We start from the raw sequence: 5,888 nt of genomic DNA, 5'->3' as shown, positions 1-5,888 counted from the left end.
GTTAGCACACCACTATAGCGCGATGGCTGTTGTAATTGAAAAACTCAATAATTGTCAATTGAAACATCTTTCTCAAATCGCGCGACGATAATATTTTCAAATTATTATCTCGCGTTCTTGTTTGTCACGCATAATATCTGCCGTCAATTGCAGTAATAGTATGCGCATGATGATGCGATCATGTAACCGCATCATCATGTTTCACTTGCTCTCTAAATCGAGCAACCGCGCCCACAGGCACCATTAATCTTCCACGATTGTTAAATCGAGAGTTACAGCCCTACACATGCGCAATTTACTTATTAATTTCTCAACAAAACGTCTAATTAGTCCAATAACAATACAATTATTTGCAATTTAGACGCAGTTTATACAGACGCGATAATTATTTACAATCTAATAAAAAATTTATAAGAAATTATATGATAAATTGTGAATAAATTATTTTTTAGCCAAAGAGCGCGAATGGATTTATATCGCGGATTGTAATTTGAAGACCCTGAAAGTCTAGAGCTTTTAACGAAATGTCTGTCAGGATTAAATTATAGACGTATCGTTTTATATATTTCGGATCAGTTCTTAGGATCGACCGTTCTCCTTCTCCTGATACCTGACATTGTTAGAAATAATTGGAGCCTGCAGTTAGAAATAATTGGAGCGCAAGCCCGTGTATATCGACGATTTATCCGGCTAGAACCGACAAATTACGACACTCGTAGTTTCATAAGCCTTCTGGTAATGCTCCCGCAGATTATACGCGACCGGAAGCGATCGCGTATAATACGTAACCTAACGGTGGTTTCATGGTAATTCGCCAAGTTGTTAATGTGACATTTCTGAAGGAAATAAAATTACCTCGACAGCGACATACGAACATTTCTAACGCGTCTCGTTAAGCAAAAAAGAGATCTTGGAACTCTCGCATAAAACACCAAATCTTTTACCTCTCAAATAGAGATGTCGATTAAACGAATTAGCGCCGAGACTAACGTCGCGTAACATGAGGAAATTGCGGAGGTACCAGATAGAGATCCACTTTTGTACAAAAAAAATTTTTTACACTTGCACACGAACATGGAGCGAAACATTTAAACCATTACACATTAATATATCTCTGATTGATAGTAGCTAATTGTTAATTTTATATCTTTTTAAATTCTTGATCAACATTTATTTATTTTTCTAGTGTGTTCATAATTTAGTTATTTATATTCATGACAATAAAAAAAAAAAAAAAAACAAAAAATGGAATTTACTTTCACCGGCCGTCGTGTACACAGTTCTCTCATGGATGCCGACTAAAGTCGGCGTTAGAAATGAAACAGTTAATCATTTAAGAACAATTGTTGTAACATATACGTTGTAATTACAGCCGAGAATCTACAGATATACACGTAAAAGTTAATTTCATTTCTCAGTTTGAATAATCAATTTCCATAAAATACTTCTCATGTCTGGATCGTTAAAGAAATAATTATACATGAACTATAACAATTCTCGATGTGTGGGCGTCACAACACTGCTCCGGAGCTTGAATTCCAGCCTCGTAACAATACAAGTTTTATGGGGCAAGGTTGTCAGTCTAGCGCCCAATCTCCAAACTGAAGGTCTGATTGAAGGCCAGATTCAGTTCGCATTTCAGTCGGTAAATTCGACTGAAAGAGACCGGAAAAATCCAAAAGTGTGGATTCGGAGGACCTCCCTACTCGCAGATCCCGCTCTCAGATCGCGAGACCACTAGGCCGGTATAAATATGTAAATTTTATATTACTGTAATATATTTTCTATACTTTTTCTCCCCAAACGTCAAGTGTAAAAAATTTCTCGTAAGAAATACACACAGAACTCTATTGCGTATTTCTCTCTTTGCGCGAAAAACATATATTGCGAGAATATATTGTATATGTAGCACACACACCGAAGAAGCAGCAGACGAATACGATGGTGTACAAAGTGATGAAGATTACTTTCACGTCGGTTCTGTCGAATATATAGTCCTCGTTCGTTGATATATTGTAAAGCAGAGTTTCGTTGTTCAGGTAGGTTTCGTTGTGGCTGATCTCGTAAGCGACGGCGACGTCGCGATCCCCAAGAAGCCTGTAACAAAAAGAGTAAACTTGTGTTGATGTGCCACGTGTGTGTTTATACGTTAGTATGTGACAACACTTACGATAGTTTGCACATTGATGGATTACAATATAACAACATCGCAAACAGATCAATTAATCTATAAAAATAAACAAAACTTGACGTTGTGTGGTTCAACTTCGTAAAAAGTACTTTTCAAACTTTCTCACGATACATTCCGTCTTGCGCAAACACGTTGTGAAACGCAGCATGTGAATAATGAGATCAATCGGTTCTGTTGTCCGCGTTGTTTTACGAAAAAAAAAAAAGAGAAGAAAGTAAAACATACGAAGAGAACACGGGCGAAAACACCTCGGAAATGATATAACACAAAAAGTCGAATTTACACAGAAAAAATATCTGCTCGGACTTTTTTATGCTAATAAGGCGGAATAAAATATCGTCTGCAAAGTCGCCGTGCGCGATAAAACGATCTTTGAGAAAAAAAGATTTGTATATGTGCTCATATCATTTGCGTTAACTTACAATTATAATTTCAATTATCATGTGCATAAGTAACTGCGATAACAAACGTCATCCAAATGAGATAATTGTACAAATATCATCAAGAGGCACGGTAGTGCTTCGCGCCAAGTTCACGCGCAACGAAGTGGCGCTCGAACTGCGCGAGCACACTGTGTCTCTTATACGCGAAAATCAGGCATTTCAATGTGGAGGGAAGATTTTTAATCAGAGTCAGTTTTTAATAACGACTGAACCGATCGACTTCTTTTTAGTCTCGTTCGATTCACGTTGAAAAAATTAAAAAAAAAAAGTATTGTTGCGTTTTTGTTGTTTGTTTCTGATTTTTCGAGATATACGACGATAAAGTTTTGAAGTGAAAAATTTACGATTCAGAAACGTGCAACCAAATTGTGTGCCTGCTGCCAGATGGCATACATATGCAAGCGCGTTTTAATACGAAAAAGAAAGAAAAACAGGAAGAGTCTTTTCAGAAAGAGAAAGAGAGAATCACAAAGCAAGGTAGTGGTTCTCGTTATTCGCGCCGGTAACACCTCCGATATAACTTTTTTCAATAAACTAGTTTGAACCTTTTTGCACAAAATAAGCACAAACTATATACTTTAACTTTATGTATGTGTAATATGTCATTGTAGTCACGTGACCGAGGTCATTGACCTCACCGCGGTCACGAGGCCGAGGTCATTGACCCCGCCGCGGTCACGCGACCGTGGTCAGTGATCTCGCCACGATATAATTAAATTAATTATACTTTTTTGTCTGAAATGTTTTTGTAGTAAGAAAAATGTTTTGTTGTATATAATATTGTAGAACATTTACATATTGTAATAACAAAACTAAATCGGGAAAAGTGCGTAATGATTTTTCGTATCGAGTACCCGTAGATATTTCGAAATTACCGCGCGGCAAACAAGTGTTGATTATGATCTCCGACCATGTGTACGCGCGCATCACGCGATAAATTCAACCGGATGAATGCGGGTGAAAAGAGCGATGGAAATTTATGGCCGTACCGAAGAACAAATTTGAGGATAAACGACGTTTTATAGCGTTCTGTGATGGTGTTTTCATGCGTTTGCGATATATGCACACACTCTATGTATCTCTGTCTTCGTGATAAATACTATAGTCGAATCAATTGAATCGCGAGAGTTTCGACAAAATAATACTTGCACGGGTGAATTTCTTTGACGTATACATGTCAACAGAAATGTCAAATTTTTTACTTTTCAATGCCACATGCACATGTTTGCTGAAGGCCATTTATTGTGTCCGATGTCAATATCAAACTGTAATTGATACCGTTGAATCAAGTTGAGCCAATTACGCGGATATAAACGACCAAACCAGGAATCTTCATCTGTCAGTTTTTATTCATAAATTCTATATGATCAATTGAACTCGACTGTAATAGAAAATACAATTTTCAATATATAAATATATATTTAAAATAAAAATGTAAAACCAATTTTTGAAAATAAAACTGTGAAAGCAGTTATTTAAAAACTAAAATGTGAAAAAATAGATTATACGCAATTTTTATATCAAAATCATTTCCTCCGTTCTTTTGCGCATTGCCGCGTAAAAATACATAGCACAGGTAAACGTAACTGTACTCCGTCTATTGTTTCGCGTTTGTTACAATCCGGCATGATATACGCATAAAACGCAGAGCAGAGAGATAGCCACCGGGATACAACACACGGGCCACGTTAACAGGGCAAATGTCATTGTTTAACCCCGCAAACGAGAATTCAGCCGATGGATCGGCCGAAATAGGATTATCTTTTCTGAATACGAGATCTGAACCGAAGAGGACGGGTGATAGAATATCACAGGATTAAAACTACGATAAAGGGAGGGCTAAAGCCGATAGGCGCCGGAACATGCGTGCTTGCCGAACGATGTGTGTAACATGTTGTTCGCGATCGCAACAAATAGGCGTGCTTGAGTTTTGATTTTTAACAATTTTAATCGGAATCTCATATCGGGCTCGATTAAAGGAACGCGAATAATAAAAAAACCAAAACGTTCTTCTGATCGATCTCGTGATGTATAAAGATGTATTATAAAAGAATAGCCGAGAGCTGGGAAAAAGAAAGAAAAGACTAACGCGATGAGAAGAGAATACGAAATTACTTCAATTGCTGAATGTAGAAACACGAAGATAGAGAGCGTGTGCACGCTTCGAGTGATACATTTGCAGCGGATATAATTCGCTTGAACTTCCGGCAGAAATTAGCGGAATTATAAACAAGGCAATGGCAAAGCGAGACACAGTGAGCGAGATATGACACATTATGCGATCCACTTTTCTCTGCACCTGACAAATTCGTTTTGCAGAAGCAATTATTGTCTTGTTGACCTCAATGCAAGAGGAAAAATACACTTTTACAAAGAGTGGAATTGCGCATTGTCGCCGTTAAAACCGCCAATTATTCGCCAAGAAGATGACGTTAAATAAACAAAGTAAATTTACTTTGTTTATTTATCTTTTAACAAAGCGACGATAAACAAATTTACTTTGTTAACGAAAATTAAATTTAAAGTTACAAGCGCGCAGTAAAGTCCGGATCTTTGATGTTAATGTTGAAAAAAGACATAGACAATTCTTTCCTCCGATAAATTGCCAATGTAAAAAAGATTCAACTCGATAAAACATATTTTTCTACAATTGAAAAATTTATTCAAACGAGATCTTCCCTCCGCGTCGAAAGGTTTAAATAAATACTTTATATTCAAGTATACTCGGTATATTTCGTTCGATTTATTTTTACTGTACTTAAAGTATTTTTAAAACCTGAAAATGTTACTTTTCCATGTAGTTCTTTTTCTGAAATGCTTATTCAATCGCGCCGGTGCGTCGTCTTGCAAGAAATTTCAAAATGTTAAAAGAGAGATCTCTTTTGAGTGAGAACTGTAATCTTTTTATGACGCGCATGTGTAGCGTCGCAATGTAACATGATGCAAGGACGAATCTTCGAAATCCCATTTACCATATTCTCGGCGGTCGAAACCAGATAAAGTTTTGCAAACCCACACAGTTCTCCGAACGTTGTTATTGCGCGAGAGCATTAGTACCGGTCTTTTGAAAGGGCTTGGCTTCGTGCCGATAATAAAGATATATTCGTTCAATACATAACGACAACGCGAGCTTCTTATCATTCTCCCCGTCGTTGTCGTGTTATCTCTGCGAATATGTCAGTGATGACGTGCAGCGATTCGCGAATACATACCGCGACACTCAATTTACGTAATCGCGGTCGATACGCTGTCGC

This window comes from Pseudomyrmex gracilis, unplaced genomic scaffold (genome assembly GCF_002006095.1).
Source record: "Pseudomyrmex gracilis isolate BER0280 unplaced genomic scaffold, ASM200609v1 scaffold_15, whole genome shotgun sequence".
Lineage (NCBI taxonomy): Eukaryota > Metazoa > Arthropoda > Insecta > Hymenoptera > Formicidae > Pseudomyrmex > Pseudomyrmex gracilis.
The sequence above is the reverse complement of the archived record's forward strand: the minus strand, read 5'-3'. Positions refer to the sequence as shown.